The sequence below is a fragment of the Rhipicephalus microplus genome, unplaced genomic scaffold, assembly GCF_043290135.1.
Source record: "Rhipicephalus microplus isolate Deutch F79 unplaced genomic scaffold, USDA_Rmic scaffold_12, whole genome shotgun sequence".
NCBI classification, from domain to species: domain Eukaryota; kingdom Metazoa; phylum Arthropoda; class Arachnida; order Ixodida; family Ixodidae; genus Rhipicephalus; species Rhipicephalus microplus.
The window spans coordinates 45,443,802-45,462,527 of NW_027464585.1; positions in this window are offsets into that span (position 1 = coordinate 45,443,802).

Here is an 18,726-nt window from a genome sequence, read left to right on the forward strand (position 1 = left end):
AGCTGGCAGCTGACCAATAGTCCCTCGTATACAACCTAAAGGCACCAAGTCTGCCAGTACGAGACCTTCGCTAAAGAATTAGGAAAAGAAGTGTATACGTAAGGGCTTGTTTTTTCATGTTTGACACAATAATAATGAGAATTAACTATGCCAGGAAAAGTATACAGGATGTTATCAAAAGTAAATTTCAAGAACGAAAAGTGGATCAAAAGATAGCTTGCCACTGGAAGGGACCGAACCTGTGACTATTGAATAATGCTTCCAATGCTGTACCACTGATGTGTATACGGTGGCCGTCATCCACCCGTCCACTTTTATAGGGTATAGATGTGCATTTACACGTGGGAGTGTCAGTCACAGTATCAGTCTGAAAGACTTAATGCGTAGAGGTAGTATACAAGGGATTATTGGTCAGCTGCAATCTTCTTTTAAGATCATGTAGTACGTGATGCCAAAGACACAAGAAAGTGTTCCACCTAGGTTGATATACGTACAGCACCCACTAGATGATAACAAAGAAAAACAAACACAGAGAGGTTCTTATTCGTAACTAAAATTTATTCAAGAAAGAACAGCATATGCCATTGTCACATGTGCGCTGTATCAATCGGCATAAGTGCATACCAACTCGCTCAAGATTCCATTCTTAGGAGTGGTCCACAGTCCCAGTGATGGCAACAGATGGCTGTGACTGATGCTCTCATGTTGAAATGCTCATATGCAGCCTATAAAGTGGACGAGGGGAGATAACCGCAACCATAGCTTAGTGGTAATACATCTGACGTGTTGTTCGAAGGTCGAAGATTTGGTGGTTGCCGCTGGCAAGGTAACTTTTCGTCCACTTTTTTTTTCTCATTTACCTTACGATTAGTATTTCAAATAACATCCTATATATATTTTCTGGCATTATTGTTTGTTAGTTCTCTTTTATATTGAGTCCAATAATAAAGTGAGCCCCTAAAATTACAATTTACAAATACAAATTACAATTACAAGTTAGGGCAAGCTAGTGGGAATCAATTTCAAATTGTTAACAGCACATAGAACGTATGGAAGCGTTCTTTGGCTCTGTTGTTTTGTCCTTTCCTATTCGTTTTATGTGCTATTCGCATTTTTTGATAACGAAGCCTCAAAATTACTTTTATTCATTCATCCCAAGGGTGTTGTATTGGCAGGCTTGATACATTGAGGTGGTATGCGAGGGATTATTGGTTGGCTGCCATCTCATGATAACATTAGAAAGAAGGAGCGTTACTTTTAAAATAAATTTTTTCCCAAACAGCTCCCAGACGACATTCTGAGAAATTCAGAAGGCATTTATGTGACCAAATTTTTTTCTCCAAAGTATTCTAGCGATTAATTATTTTCGATGAAGTAAATCAGCGTGATTTTTTTTGGATACATTTGAGATGGTCGCCAAGATGTCTGGGACATTTGCCATGAAATGACCTTGCTTCTATTTGTTTCTTTTATTGTCTTGCTTTATTGTTGTTATTTCTTGCATGTATTTTCGCCCTGTTTTCTGTCTTAAGCATCGGGACGATGCTTATTTAGAGGAGGGTATCGCCACACGTGTTATTTCGATGTGCTCGGTTTGAACCCAAAAATACTGTGAGCAATACTCGGCGCAAATCATGCATCAGTGTTCGAGAACCTTCACGTTTGTAGCAGATCATTTTGTCAAGACTGCTCGCAGGTTGCGAACACTGAAGAATATTTTAGAGCTTGCGCGACCACCAGTATTAAAGCTGAAAAGTTTGACGCATGATGTATGAAAAATGGTGCACCTGAACAATGATCATTTGATTGATGACCGACTCTCTGTCTGCAGCTATCAGGGACGGTGTTTGTTGCTGTAATCTGACTTTCCGTCAATGTTCTACGTGTTCCTTGCCAATTTAGGAACAAGTTCCCGTTAGAAGTTTTTTTAGCTGCAAAAGAAAGTCATTACAATACATGTTGAAGATTGCAGCATGTGTTTACAATAAGGTTACCAATAATATTATAAATTAAAAATGTTCTGTTGGTTAATCCATTGGTAGAAATGAAGTAAGCAGGTTTAAAGCTCACATCAAGCTATATATATATATATATATATATATATATATATATATATATATATATATATATATATATATATATATATATATTCGACATCGCCGACAGCAGGTTTTACGTAGGTAAAAGAAAACGAATAAATGCTCACACTCAAGTTTTCTAACCACCGGCAATACGAAAAGCATGTCTAACTGCCGCTTGCTTGCTCGTGAGCTTGAAGTCTCACACAAATTGCATGTTCCAAGTTGGTTTTCATAAGTGCAGTCAAAATACTACCCTTCATATATTCAAATAGAAACCTCCACACATGCATCTATATATATATATATATATATAAATTTCTTTCACAGGAAATCGTATCGAAGGGAACAACACTTCGGCGTTTCATGAATGCCGAATAAATATATCAGTTTGATTTGAAAATAATGTCCAGGAAACACATTTGCAACTTAGCGATGTCTACTGTTCACAGTCGGCCAACATATTTCTGGGTATTTTTCTCTCTATTTTTTCTGTCTACTGCTCTCTTTCTTCTCTTTTTCTCTTTCTTTACACATAATTCGCTGCCTCTTTCTTTCTCACTCTTTCTCTGTCTTTTTTATACCTGTCCTGCCCTCTTTTTCCTCCTTTGCACCCTCACTTCCCTTTCCCACTACTCTGCTATGCCAAGCTCTGCTATGCTCTGCTAGCACGTGCGCACATTGTAGAGAAATGCACAGCCTGAACATTCGATTTGATCACGATAGTCGTTCAGCTAAGACATATGTACAAGCAAAGGTGAAGTCAGCCAGAATGATATATGCATTCGTAATGTGCTCATACATCCGCACCGCCTTTGTAATGTATGATTAGAAAACATTGTTATTTTGATATATTACATGGTAATTCCAATGTTTGCGTGTACATTGGCTTTACCGACAGATGCCTAAATTTTGATTTATAGAATACTGCGGACAAAAAGTCCAAGCAGGGTGAGCATATACATAAAACACACTAAATAACAGAATGAAACAAGGTTGCAAAGCGTTTCTTACACAATTTCTTTGCATATAAGACAGAGGGGTTATGACTTTCAAAAAAAGTAACAATTGAACAACAAGATAATAGAATTCAAGGAAGTCATGGAAGAAGAGTATTTACACAAATGGTCAAGGGCGTTGAGAAAACACTTCGGTTAGTTTATTCCAATCATCTATTGTTTGTGGGAAGAAGAAGTACTGAAAAGTATCAGTCCTTGCGAAGATTGGCGTTAGGGAATGAGGATAGTGGTGTCGAGTGGGTCTGCTTAACAGGGGGGACACGTATGCTGGGGTGTCTAAGGGTAGCCTGTGGTTTACTATGTCTGAAAGAAACTGTAGCCGACATTTTTTTTCTTCGACTTTGTAATAGTTCTATACGATTTGCCGTTAGTAATGCAGTGGGGGAGTCGGTTGACATAAATTTAGTATATATGAATCGTACTTCTTTTTTTTAAATTCTTTCGAGGTTTTGAACGTTGATTTTTGAATGGGGATCCCAAACTATGGAGGCATACTCAAGTTTAGGCCTAATTAACCAAAAGTAGGAGAGGAGTTTAACTCTAAGCGGAGCAGCCTTGAGCTTGTGGCGGAGAAGGCATAATTTATGGAAAGCGGCAAAGCAGATGTTATTTATGTGCAATTTCCAGGATAAGGTACTTGTTAACGTTACGCCTAAGTATTTATAGGAGGCTACTTTAAGTGCTTCAGCTAAATTGTATGTGTAGTGTAATGGGACTTTTTTGTGCGTTATGGGAAGATGCACACATTTGTTTGCATTAGGAAGCATTCCCCATTATTCACACCATTTTGATACATTGTCTAAGTTAGTATTAAGGTCAAATTGGTCACTAATGCAGGTTACATCTCTAAACAAAACACAATCGTCAGCAAATAGACGAATTTGTACAGGGGTGCTAATTACATTGACAATGCCATTAATGTAGACCAGAAACAGAAGGGGGCCTAGTACGCTCCCCTGTGGAACGCCAGAAGCCACCGGAAGGCAGCCCGATTGTTTTTCTCCTACCTTAACATATTGGTTGCGATTGAGTAGATAAGCTGAGATCCAGGAGGTAAATAATTCTGGCATGCCAACTAACCGAAGCTTTATAATTAGTTTATCATGTGGAACTGTGTCGAATGTTTTACTCTAGTCTAAGAATATTACATCAATTTGGCCGTTAGTATCAAGACAAGCTGCAAGGGTATGAAAGATAGTAACCAATTGTGTTGTAGTAGAAAATCCTTTTCGAAACCCATGTAGATGATTTGTTAAAACTGAGCGTTCTTTCAAGAATTCATTTAATTTATGAGCTATTGTGTGCTCGATAAGCTTACAGCATGATGATGTTAAGGAGATCGGTCGATAATTTTGTAGTACTATACGGTCACCTTTCTTGAATATAGGAACTATTCGTGCCAACTTCCAGTCATCTGGTGATTCCGCTGACAACAGAGAGACTCGAAAAATGACGAGTAAGTATTTTGCAACAGACTCTGCAAAGCGACGCAGAAATATGTTGGGGATATTGTCGGGACCGCAAGAAGTCTTAGTCTTTGAGTTCAACAACATAGCAACGACACCAGAATAAGAAATAAAGTTAACATTTGCAGCATTGTCCACATATGTGACAGATGGGGAAGCACTGGGAGTAGAAAATGCACTATGAAAATACTCATTGAGGTGTTGAGCAATGGCAGTCTGATCAGATACCATTGAACCATTGACAGAAACCTGTGATATGGGTTTCTTTTTTTCGCTAATACAGTTCCATATAAAAGACCGGCTTAGGGAGCATGTGCTTAAGGTTAATAAAAATAAGGGTAAGTACACTAATCTTGTGGTACATATTGCCGCGTGTGCGTGTTAACCACGATTCGCAGATACGAAGGTTCTTGGAAGAAGTTTGAATTTATCTGCACGTCGGCTGCTGGAAGCATATTTTATTGAAAAAAAAAAGATATTTGTGTCTCTGTTTAAGCAAGCCATCTTTGGTGTTGTATCAACAGGAAATATCTTTTCTCGAGGCAAGAATTTAGTGGCTCTAGCTGATTTATCTGCTTTTAGTATTTGCCTTCTTTTAATTTTTACTTGTTTCCTGTTGTGTGGTGGTGCTATATGCATCACGCTTTGTATGCTTTCGACATGCGCGGTTCTGTTGATTATTTTCTTTGTGCATTCTTCTATACCTGTATAAGAAGGTCGTTTAGGAGCAATAAGCAGTTGGTAGAGAGCACTGAGGGCCGTGTGTGTTACTCGGATGGATGTGATTTTTGTGATACAAAGGTCAGAGCTAGCGGTAGCGAGAGTGAAGGTTGCGCTAAATATCTTTCAATATGACGAATAACCAACTAGCCCGACAAGATTTATTGGGAGGTAGCTGTATCAAAAACAACATCAGTGCTCGTCAAGATGCATTGAGTAGCATGGATCGCTTTTCAATGATCCCAAGCCGCGGGCGTCCACGTTTATGTAACTTTCTCATGGAGAAAGTGACATCAACCAAATGCTCGCTCAGCCGCTGAGTCTCAGTCCACATCAGTCAAACAGTAGCGTTCACTGAGGGAGAGTATCGATGCAACGGTGCAAATATTTGTCGTCAGCAGCCAGCAGAAATACCTGTAGCAAGAAAAACAACGTCACGATCGCTTTCCAATGATCCCAACCTAATGGTGTCTACGTTTGTGTGGCTTTCTCCTGGCGGAAATGATGTGAAGTGGATGCTCACGCAGCCGCTGAGTTACTCATGCCAGGCCAGTCTACATAAGTAAAACAGCGGTGATCACCGAGGGAGGGTATCGATGCAACGATGTATCGAAAAATTTGTTGTCAGCAGCCGGGCAGAGATTGCTTAGCAAGAAGAACAACATCAGTGCTCGTCAAGATGCTTTGAGTAGCACGAATCGCTTTGCAATGGTCCCAAGCTGCTGGTGTTTGTGTTTATGTAGCTTTCTCATGGAAAAAGTGAGGTCAACTGAATGCTCATGCAGCCGCTGAGTAAGTCATGCCAGGTGAGTTCACATCAGTCAAACAGCAGCATTCACAGGGGGAGGGTATCGATGCAACGATGCAAAGACTTGTCGTCAGCAGCCGGGCAGAGCTAGCTGTAGCAAGAAGAACAACATCAGCGCTCGTCAAGGTGCTTTGAGTAGCATGGATTATTTTCCAATGGTCCCAAGCCACTGGCCTCTGCCTTTATGTAGCTTTCTCATCGAGAAAGTGACGTCAACTGGATGCTCCCCAGCCGCTGAGTTACTCATGCCAGCTCAGTCCAGATAAGTCAAACAGCAGCCATCACTGAGGAAGGGTATCGATGCAACGATTCAAAGATTTGTCGTCAGCAGCCGGGCAGAGTTAACTGTAGCAAGAACAACATGAGTGCTCGTCAAGATGCTCTGAGTAGCATTGATAGCCTTCCGTGTTACTCAAAGGGGGGTGGTGATCGTCGCTGCTGTCGATGTTGGGATCCGGGGCTTCCTGGTTTTTTTCAGGAAGGGGCCCGTACTCTGGTTGCAGTCCCATCTGCCTGCCACTTATTCACTGTTCGCGGTTGGCTTCCGTGTCTTCTTTGCCACTAGGGCTGGGTACCTAGCTTGACGGGGCTGTCCGGAACATGAAAGAAGCAGCACCTCGACCACATGTCACGGGGTCGTGACGTGGAAGAAGGGAGCACAGTCGATGTTCAAATGAAAACTGCATGTTTATTTAGCCGAACTTGTGGCCAGGAATTTGAAGATCAGATTACAGCAACACAAGGGCAATTTCGGAACAATTTCGAGTATTCGCGTCTAGCGGGCAATCTTAAGAGAAAAATCTACAATGACCGCGGACATTCTCGAACAATGAGGCACAATTTGTGCTGAGCATTCCTAACCCAGTCTTTGCAGGCGAAAATCGAATCAAGCAAAAGTGCAGTTTGGTTGATATGTGGTTATGAGAGATGCTGTACTGGAGGGCTACGGAAATTTGTGCCACCTGGGGTTCTTTAGCGTGCACTAAAGTCTGAGCACACGGGCCTACAGCATTTCCACTTCCATCGAAACTGCAGCCGAGATATGATCCCGCGACCCGTAGGTCATCAACCGAGTACCTTAGCTTCTGGGCCACTGTGGTGTTTCGGTTTAGTGCCGGCTGCTCCGCCCTTCTGGTCGGCCGGCGCTTTAGCGCCGTGTCCTGTGTTCTCCATGCGGCGCATCTTCCGCACGATACTACAACCACCACGGTGGGGGAGCCGACATCCAGTTTTGTTGTGAAGTAGCGTCCATTCCTACGGTCTTTTTGTTCAATCACGCTGTTTCCGTGAACACACCAGACAGCAGCTGGCTGCGAGCCCTGTGGGACTTTAAATGTAATCAACTAGAGGGACGTTCTGTGGGAGCCAGTTATGCCATTCAAAATATAGAACACGGTGCTCCTGTGGGTTAGGGATGGTCGACTAAAATTTTTAGTTAATTAGGCATTAGTCAATTTCATCATCATTATCATAAGCCTGACTACGTACACTGCAGGACAAAGGCCTCTCCCATGTTCCGCCAGTTGACCCGGTCCTGTGCTTGCTGCTGCCAATTTATACACGCAAACTTTTTAATCTCATCTGCCCACCTAACCTTCTGTCTCCCCCTAACTCGCTTGCCTTCTCTGGGAATCCAGTTAGTTACCCTTAATGACCAGCCGTTATCCTGTCTACGCGCTACATGCCAGGCCCATGTCTTTTTTTTTTCTTGATTTCAACTATCAGATCCTTAACCCCCGTTTGTTCCCTAATCCACTCTGCTCCCTTATTGTCTCTTAAGGTTACACCTACCATTTTCCTTTCCATTGCTCGCTGCGTCGTCCTCAATTTAAGCTGAACCCTCTCTGTAAGTCTCCATGTTTCTGCTCCGTAGCTAAGTACTAGCAAGCTACAGCTGTTATATACCTTCCTCCTGAGGAATAGTGGTAATCTACCTGTAATGATTTGTGAGTGCTTGCCAAATGTGCTCCACCCCATTCTTATTCTTCTGGTTACTCAAATATCGTGGTTCGGCTCCGCGGTTATTACCTGCCCTAAGTAGACATAGTCTTTTACAACTTGAAGTGCACTATTACCTATCTCGAAGCGCTGGTCTTTTCCGAAGTTTTCCTGTAAAATTCGCCTTTACGCGGATGATTGTGTTTTGTATGAACCCATCGACTCTCCTGAAGCCCATTATCGTCTAAATGACTCATTTACTAAATTTTGTGAATGGTGTGCAACCTGGCAAATGAGTATAAATTTTAACAAATCTGTCCTTATGTCTTTCACGAATAGTAAGTCATGAGTATAAATTTTAACAAATCTGTCCTTATGTCTTTCACGAATAGTAAGTCCCCTTCCTGCTTCACGTACTCGTTTAACGGATCCACCTTAAAAAAAGTAACAGAATACAAATATCTTCGTGTTGTTATTTCTAGCAATTTATCTTGGTCTCAGCATATTAACTTTATCTGCACAAAATCTTTAAAAAAGTTAGGTTATTTAAGACGAACACTGTCCCAATCCCCCAAAAGCACTAAATTACTAATGTATATTCGTCCTATACTTGACTACGCATGCCCCGTATGGAATCCACACAAGCAGGGTGAAATCGATAGAATTGAGGCCATTCAAAAAAAAGCTATCAGATTTATTTGTAACCGCTATGATCGCTACTTTTCACCTTCCCTTGCCCTGTCTTCTCTTGAACTAACCACATTACGCATGCGCCGTCTAAAGGATTCTATGAAACTGCTTTACTGTTTTATTAACTCGGTCTATCGCATGTCCCACAATACCTACATCTCATTTGCCTCGCCGTCCACAACTAGAAGTAATCACCACCTTAATATCAAGCCTTACCATTGTCGAACTAACACATTCAAATTTAGTTTTTTTCCTTTCACTGCCGAAATGTGGAATCAATTGTCCGGTGATATTCGCTCCCTTCCGCTGGAAAATTTTTTACTTGCCCTTGCTGATTTGCGTTAAGTGTTTTTTTGTTTTATTGCTCTGTTGATCTGTTTGTTTGTTAATTTTTTCATTCTGTAAATGCTCACTCCTGCCATAGCCCCAAATTGTGGGCTGCAGTATGTATAAATAAAATAAAATAATAAAGTTGTACATTACTTTCTTTTTCTGCAGATTAATTTTAGGACCCACCTTTCTACCTTCCTTGTCTAACTCCGTAATCATGAGTTGCAATTCGTCCCCTTAGTTACTCAGCAATGCAATGTCATCGGCGAAGTGCAGGTTACTAAGGTAGTCTTCATTAACTCTTATTCATAACTGTTCCCATTCTTCATTAACTCTTATTCCTAACTGTTCCCATTCTAGGCTTCTGAAAACCTCCAGTAAGTACGCGGTAAATGGGTTTAGGGAGATTGTGTCCCCCTGCCTTACACCCTTCTTGATTGGTATTCTGTTGCTTTCTTTATGAAGCACTATGGTAGTAGTTGATCCTCTGTAGATTTCTTCCAGTATGTTTATATTGTAAGAATACTGTTAAATGCACGCCGGGGTGGAGCAACCGTTTATTGGGCCTGACCGCACCGAGACAGCAACCAGCGGTTTCAGCAGCAGCTGCAGCAGCACGAGCCTCCGCCACAACAAAAATCTCCGTTTTAGAGCCCGTATTTGTCACTACATTGACTATCCAGTGCGAAAGGAGCCATCCTGGCAACCTATGGCACAGGCAGGACTGGTGGGTCGTAGTGAGGTTTTAGACACTCGACGTGCACAGTCTCGCGCCCGCGGCGCGGTTGATCTGTAGGTGGCTGAACACGTTTAACTATGTGATTGACTGGTGAAGTCTGGCGCAGGATCCGGTACGAACCGTCATACTTGGATATGAACTTTGAGCAAAGACCTGGGGCAGACGATGGCACGCGGAGCCACACGATTGCCCCAGGCACGTATGACGAAGGGGATGAGCGTCGGTCATGTGAGTGCTTCTGGCGAGCCTGATCATGCGTAGTTAGCGAACGTGCAAGCTGCCGACAGTCTTCGGCATATGTGGCGGCTTCGGCCAAAGTTGTCGATGCTGAAGGGTCTTTGCGGTACAGAAGGATAGTGTTCAAGAACGATGAAGGTTCCCGACCGTAAAAAGGAAGAATGGGGAGAATCCAGTTGTCGATTTATTGCGCTATTGTAAGCGTAAGTAACGAATGGCAGTATGCGGTCCAAGTTCATATGGTCATCAGAACCATACACGGAGAACATGTCACCCAGCGTGCGATTAAAGCGCTCGGTCATACCGTTGGCTTGGGGGTGGTATGCAGCCGTTGTTCGGTGCACGATGTTGCATTCGCGTTGGAGGGCTTCTACAGCTTCCGACAAGAAGGAACGCCCATGGTCACTGAGAAGCTCGCGGGGTGCACTATGCCGAAGGACGAGGTTGTGCAGAATGAACAGGCCGACTTCACGCGCAGTGGCCTCGGGAAGCGCCGAAGTTTCGCCGTAGCGCGTAAGGTGGTCCACGGCTACGATGACCCAGCGGTTTCCAGTCGGTGTGTATGGTAGGGGACCGTTCAAGTCGATTCCGATGCGGCTGAAAGGCCGAGTAGGACAAGGCAGTGGCTGGAGTGGCCCTGTGGTTGTGCGAGGGGAGCTCTTCCGGCGTTGGCACAAGGAACATGAACGGATGTACTGCCTAACAAAGCGGTACATTCCGCGTCAGTAATATCGAATTTCTAGGCGAGCATACGTCTTCACTACACCTGCGTGGGCGCATTGCGGATCCGCGTGGAAGGAGGCACAGACGTCAAAACGTAGGTGGCGAGGTATTACCAGCAACCATTTGCGGCCATCAGATAGGTAGTTTCGCTGGTACAGAAGACCGTCACGGATGGTAAAATGGCGAGCAGTTCGTCGAAGTAAACGGTTGTCTGTACGTAGAGACGTCTGAGACAGGTACTCTAAGAGAGACGCTATTCATGGATTTTGGCGTTGCTCAGCGGACATGTCGGCCTGTTCAAGTGAAGAACATTCGCAGTTGCAAACAGACGCTGCAACATAATTGTGGGGAAATGGCGAGCGAGAAAGAGCGTCGGCATCCGAATGCTTGCGGCCTGACCAATAAATTACACGAATATCGAAATCTTGGAGACGCAGTGCCCAGCAAGCTAGGGGACCACATGGGTCTTTTAATGACGACAACCAACACAATGCGTGGTGATCAGTCACAACGTCAAATGGGCGGCCTATACGTAAGGTCGGAATTTTGTGATTGCCCAAACAATGGCAAGGCATTCTTTCTCGGTGACTGAATAGTTCTTTTCCGCTTTAGTGAGGGTGTGACTAGCGTAGGACGCAACATACTCATCGAAGCCAGATCTACGCTGAGCAAGAATAGCGCTGAGGCCAACTCCACTAGCGTCCGTATGGATTTCAGTTGGAGCGTCTGGATCGAAGTGGCGTAGGATAGGTAGGGATGTCAGAAGATGGCGTAAAGACGTGAATGCTTCGTCGCATGCTGGGGACCACGCCGAGAAATCTTTGTTATCGGAAAGTAGCTGCGCCAGGGGTGCCATTATGGTGGTGAAATCGCGCACAAAACGGTGAAAATATGAGCAGAGCCCGATGAAGCTGCGGAGTTCTTTTAGTGTAGCCGGCCTGGGAAAGTCAGCGACAGCGCGAAACTTGGATGGATCAGGACGGACATTATGCTTGCTAATAACATGCCCTAAGATGGTAAGCTGGCGGGCAGCGAAGTGGCATTTCTTCAAATTCAGCTGCAGTACAGCGTTCGAAAGACAAGTCAGGACGCTTGCGAGGCGGCTGAGGTGGGAGTTGAAGTCCTTCGAGAAAATGACGGTGTCATCCAAATAGCACAGGCACGTGTTCCATTTAAAGCCTCTAAGGATGTTGTCTATGAGACGCTCGAAGGTGGCAGGCGCATTACAGAGGCCGAATGGCATGACGTTAAACTCGTACAATCCATCAGGCATTACAAACGCAGTCTTGGAGCGGTCGGCTTCATTCATAGAAACCTGCCAGTAGCCGGATTGAAGATCTAAAGAAAAAAAGAACTCTGCTCCTTTCAGGCAATCGAGGGCGTCATCGATTCTGGGCAGCGGATAAACATCTTTTCTGGTGATCTTGTTAAGACGGCTGTAATCAACACAAAATATGATGCCACCATTCTTTTTTTTCACCAGTACAACCGGAGAGGCCCAAGGGCTGTTTGAAGGTTTTATTACACCACGTCGAAGCATATCGTTCACCTGATCATCAATGGCACGGCGTTCAGCGTGAGAAACTCGATATGGGCGCTGGCGCAAAGGTGCTTGGCTACCGGTGTCGATTTTGTGAACGATGGCAGACGTGCGACCCAAAGAAGGTTGGCTATGGTCAAATGACATCTTGAAGCGATTGAGTAAAGCCAGGAGTTGGGTGCGCTGAGCAGTGGGAAATTTAGGGTCAATTGATGGGAAAAAACCTCCGGAGATGAAGTGGGAGCGGTATCAGAGGTAATGGTGTTTAAGTGAGACGATGAGAAGTCATCAGGTAGGTGACTGGATGAAACAATCAATTTCATCAAGGTGACCGAGGAGTTCGCCGCGGAATAATATGGCCGGGGAAGGAAGTAAGTTCGTTATATAAATGAAGCCACGTGAGTTTGCTACGGTGATAACTGCGAACGGGAGAAGGAAGCTTTTGCGAGAGCCGAAGGTGTCAGAGGGGATAAAGAGGGCGGTGACAGAGGGTGCGTCGTCGCAGAAGAGTGGCACATGAACACAAAATAGAGGAGGGATGTGTGTGTCCGTGGCTACGGTGACTCGGGAAGATAGCGGCTTGAAAAAAGGTCTTTCAGAGGTCGGCGCTTCACACAGGGGCAGTTCACACATCGTCGGCAACTCTAGTTCGGCACGCGCACAGTGAACGACGTCCGGCATGATGAGCGCAGAGGAAGTCCCAGCCTAAAATGATATCGTGTGAACATAGGAAAAACACAATAAATTTGAATAAATACAAAATATTTTGGATGACCAGTCGAGCTGTGCACGCCACAGAAGGTTGGATGTGGGGCGCAGTGGCCATGCGGAGAGAGACATCGGAAAGTGGTAGCGTAAGCTTCTTCAACTTGCGGCACAGTTCACCACTTAGCACAGACACCGCAGCACCAGTATGAACGAGCGCTTTCGCAGGTACACCATCAATATGCACAGTTATTTCGTTAGCACGTAAAAACGGAGGCCTTGAAGGTTTCGATATGTGCGCAGCTCTTGCCTCGGGAACCGCGATGGTCAGTTTTCCGTTTGGGCGTGTGGTGATCGAGGAAGCACCGGAGAAATAGAGCGGATCCGTGGTGAGGGCGACCGATTTCTGTCGAAGCCGCGGCGACGTGGTGGCGACTGATCTGACGTGGGGGGGGGAAACGAAGACAGCTGTGGTGGCTCTGGACGATAGGAGTCGTAAGTCGCCTCACCAGCAGTTGGGTTGTAATCCCGACGACGGCAGTAGCGTGCTACATGACCAGGAAGCTGGCAGAAACAGCAAATTGGCCTGTTGTCTGGAGTGCGCCAAGGGTTTGTTGATGGTGGTGTGGGGTGGCGAACAGGAGGTGGGTGGCGACGGGCAGGTGGACTTGCTGCGTAGAGGGGACGGGGCTGTCTAGCAAGATCCGTGACGGTTGGTAGCGACGGCGGCGATCGTCTGGCGGCCTCAGCGTAAGTGAGAGGGGCGGAGATAGGCGGAGGATTGTATGTGAGAAACAGAGCGTCAGAAACTTGCTCTTCGACTGCCTTGCGGAGCGTTGGGGTCAGTGTGTGCGCACTGGTCGGGACGTATGGCACAAGAGACAATTGGCGCGAAACAACTTCTCGGAAAAACTGCTGGATTTGCTGCATCAACGTGGTTTGTTCGGAGGAAACAGCGCCAATAGTTAACCTAGATGTAGAGGTCGTGTCGAGGTTTGGACGTCGAGTAGAAATCCGCTTTCTCCGCAGCTCGTCGAAACTCTGACAGTGCTGAATAAGCTGGGCGACGGTTTGCGGGTTTTTCGCAACGGGCATGTGAAAGGCGTCGTCCTCGATACCTTTCATGATGTTCCGCATTTTGTCAGTGTCAGACATGTTGGAATCAATACGATGGCAGAGGTGCAGAACATCCTCAATATACGAGGTAAAGGTCTCGCCTGAGCGCTGTGCGTGGCAGCGCTGTTCAGCGCGGAGCTTGCGAATAGCGGGTCGGCCAAAGACTTCTGCAAAGTGCGTCTTGAAGGTTGACCATGAGGGTATTTCCTCTTTGTGGTTGTTAAACCACAGTTCTGCCACACCCGCGAGATAGAAGTTGAGGTAAGCGAGCTTGTCTGTGTCATCCCACTTATTGTGGGCGCTTGGGGCTTCATACTGCGACAGCCAGTCTTCGGCGTCTTGGTCGTCGGTCACGTTGAAAATCACTGGATTTTGCTGTCCAGGCATTCCGGAACAGGTGACAGATGGGATTATCACTGCAGGGGGCTGGGTCATGTTGTCAGGCATTGGTGAGGTGAGGGGCTGAGGTAAAGTCCGGGAACGGAGTTCCAGTTTGAGACAATCAGCACCTCCACCAAATGTAAGAATACTGTTAGATGCACGCCGGGGTGAAGCAACCGTTTATTGGGCCTAACAGCACAGAGACAGTGACCAGCGGTTTCAGCAGCAGCTGCAGCAGCACGAGTCTCCGCCACAACAAACGTCTTTTTCGTCGTTTTTAGAGCCCGCATTTGTCACTACAATATATACTTCATCGACGCCCTGATTCCGCAGTGTCTGCATGACGGCTGGTATTTCTACTGAATCTAACGCCTTCTCGTAAACTATGAAGGCTATGTATAGTGGTTGGTTATATTCTGAGCATTTCTCTATTACCTGATTGATAGCATGAATGTGGTTGATTGTTGAGTAGCCTGTTCGAAATTATGCTTGTTTCTTGGTTGATTGTAGTCTAGTGAAGCGTATAACAAATTGCTTTCAATGCAATGTTCCAATCAAATAATCACTTTAATGTGATGTTTTAATCGATTAATCAACATTCTCTGATTGTTGCATTAATGAAGCGTATTCTATTATTTGAGAAGTGCTGTTTGTATATGAATAGAAGATTCAACGAGTTAGTACGCGTTCATTTTGGTTCATACAGCGCACCTTAGAGGAGGACAAGGAATAAGAAACATACTAGCCTCGAAGCCTGCTTTAGGAATATCTCGCGGTCAGCTGTCTCTTGCCGTGGGACCCAACGTCCTTTGAGCCATCTTCAGAATTTTGGTCAAGTAGCCGGCGGTTACTTTTCTTTTAGTAGATCTACATCTTGCTCCGCAACTGTTCTGAGTGCATTGCTAAGTGTAACATCACCTTCTTTCATGTCTGTTTCTTCTTCGGGATTGAGGGCTTCTCTCCGGTCAGCCTCTGTTTCCTTTCAGGATCTGCTCATGGAGTTGTTTTCCGCAATGGAACCCGTAGCGTTCCTGTCGCTTTGGTGCCGACCAATGGTGTGTTCATGCGTATGAAAAATCCCAAGGCAATTCAAGCGGAACTTTGCGTGATCACTCCCCACTCCTTACTAATAACTGAGGTTCGTCAGTTTGGACGCGGGGGGTTACTATGCTGCTCACCAGACCAGATTTGTATTCAAGACCCACTGAAGTGTACCATTTTTGCCTCACATCCGGTGAGCTCTTTTATCCCTCATAATCCAGCCTGCTGCAAAGGATTGGTTCGGGGGGTAGGCATAAGTCTAAGTTCACCAGAAGTCTTGGACATTTTTTCTCCTGCAGAGGTAATTTCGGTGTACCGCTGTACCAAACGAGTAAGCAATCAGAAAGTCACTACTGAAACTGTAATTGCCACAATCGCTGGGATTGATTGCCCTTTGGAGATCAAGGTATGGCCACTTATCTATAGGGTTGAAGCTTTAGCTCCTCGTCCTCTGCAATGCACTAAATGCTGGCGTTTTGGACATAATACTAATATTTGTGATTCAGACACTCGATGCCGCATGTGTGGGGCAGGCCATAGTACTGCTGAGTGCCAGTCAGACAATAAGTCGTGCTGTTTGTGTAAAGCAAATCACGCTGCTGACGATCTTGACTGCCCCGCAAGATCAAAGGAAATTCAGGTGCTTGAAATCATTGAAAGGAGACTGCTTTCGTAGAGAAACAATGGCAGAAATTCAAAGCAGGAATCGGGGTTATGCCGGCATAACAGCTCGTCTGTCTCTTCCTATGGATGCATCACTTTCTCAGTCCATTTCAGCTATGGTATAGAAGGCCGTAAAAAAAGTATTAGAAAATTTTTTACTCAATCTGTTAAATTCAATCAGTAACAATGTGGATTCACACATGTCGGGTGCATCTGATCGAATAACTAAACATATCCAACCTCCTAGCGCTTCAATCAATAAGCCTGCCGAACATAAGACAAATGCAGGGCCTTTGCATTTTAAGACTACTAAGCTGGAAGGTATATCTGATTCAGAATCAATAGGTAGTTGGGGTGTAGATTTGAATACTCACCTTCTCGAATGCACCTGACCACCTACTAGCAAATTCTATAATTATTCTCATACAAAAACAAAACCGATAATGAGGGAACCTAGGACTAAAGCTGACTTCTTGAAAGACAGTATTTTAAATGAAGCAGTTGCTGCTGCTTGCCTGTCATCATCGTGTGCCCGAGAGTACTTCAGTGGAACTGCCGTTCAATCTTGCCTGCAGCTAGAGATCTATTACACCTAATTTCTCAACAATCTCATGAAGCTATAATGCTACAAGAAACTTGGCTGTCAGCTGATCAAACTTCTATTTAAGAACTATCAGTGCTTTCGACCAGACAAAGACTGACGGAGTGAAGGATTTTTTTCATTTCATCCAAAATTTGTCATAAAGCGCAATTAGTTTACAGAGCAACATCACACGATCATGAAGTATAGGTTTTGGAAATGCACTTTCCTGGCTGCGTGCCACTATCTATAGTTAATAACTACTTTACAGCTGGGATACAAGATGAAAGAGCCCTTGATGTGAGTGAGTTTTTGCAGAAATAGTGTACTATTTGGGGGAAACTTCAATTCCCACCATGTGTCGTGGAGTTTCCGCACTGATTCATCTGGAAAACGGCTGTGGGACTAGACTAATCGGAATAACCTTATTTGTTTAAATTCCAGAGTTCCCACTTTCGTTTGACGTAATTTGAGGTCCGTGTTAGATTTGGCATTTGCTAGCTCAAATGTTACTGTGTCATCTTAGACTGTTCTTGATACCACTACAAGTAGTGATTACTGTCCCTGGTATTTGGAGTCAGCATTCTTTTAGTGACGGTAGTCCACCAGGTGCAAAGTTTTGTAGACTACTCCAAATTAAAAAAAATTGCGGTCGACTCTGTCTTTCTTGCCCAGTATAGAAAGAAATGTTAAAGCTATGAGCCTTTTTTTCACTTTGAAGCATTTCACTGTATCTTCAACAAAAAATACTCCATATCTGCTTGGTGGAACTCGGATTGTGCTAGAGATTATGGACGCCGGAAAGCTGCATGGAAAAAACTCCTTACCAACCAATGTCCTACTAGTCGGAGAAATTATTTGTAGGGTAAAGCTACGTTTAGGAGAACCGTATCATTAGCCAAAGACGATTATAAAAAAAACGTTATAACTATTCATCTAAGAGTGGCAACAAGAAAGCTACATTCAGATTTCTCCGTAAACGCAAAGCTATTGCAGCACCCATAAATATTGACTCAGTTAATCTTTCCCAAAAGAATTGGAAGATATATTAGCTGAAATTGCATTAGTAGTAAAGAAGAGATTTACATCACAAATACAAATAAAGTTGGTAAAACATTCATACTGGAATTATTTTGTTGAAGTAGGTACAGATGAACTTGCGCCCGTCGTTTGCCTTCTGTCAAACACAGGCCCAGAACCAGATGGTGTCACATCAGGAATGTTGACGATATTATTCGACATCTCTCCTGAAAACCTTAATGTTGTCAACCACTCACCAAGAAATAGTTGGATACTTCATGACTGCAGATCTTACAAAAATAAATCTGCTTCTTGAAAAACAAGGACTAGGAACGCAGGTAGATAACATATTAGGCCAATCGCGTTAACATCACATGTAGGTAGGTTATTAGAAACAATACTTCACATTAGAATTATGAAATTTATAACGAATAATGCAATACTCAGCACGTGCCAGATTGGATTTAGACCAGGTTACTCAATATAGTGGGCACACGCTGATTTAGAGGCTTGTACAAATAGAGATTCCCCGCAGGGGCGCCTGCGCAAGTAGGCGTTTGGTGTGTAGCGACACCACGGACCCGAGCTAACGGGGGAGCTTCGGCTCCCTCCCACGCCTAGCCGTGCGTGGCTTTGCCGTGCCCGGGGAAAAGGGGATCCTGGGGGTTGAGCTGACGCTGGGTGATTGGACCTTTAAGGCCCCCCGGCAGAGGCAACACACCCCTTTGGCCACGGCTTCACGTAGACGGCACCCCTGGGCTGACCCACCCAGGGGAAATCGGCAGTCGCCTTTTCCTGTCTCCCACTCACATCTTCGTCTTTTCTCTTACTTTAAATCTTTCCTGTCCTCTACTCTCTTCCGTTGACTTCCGTGTTTCCTGGCGGCAAGGGTTAACCCTGTGTGGCTATCTTACCTTGGATACACCATATTC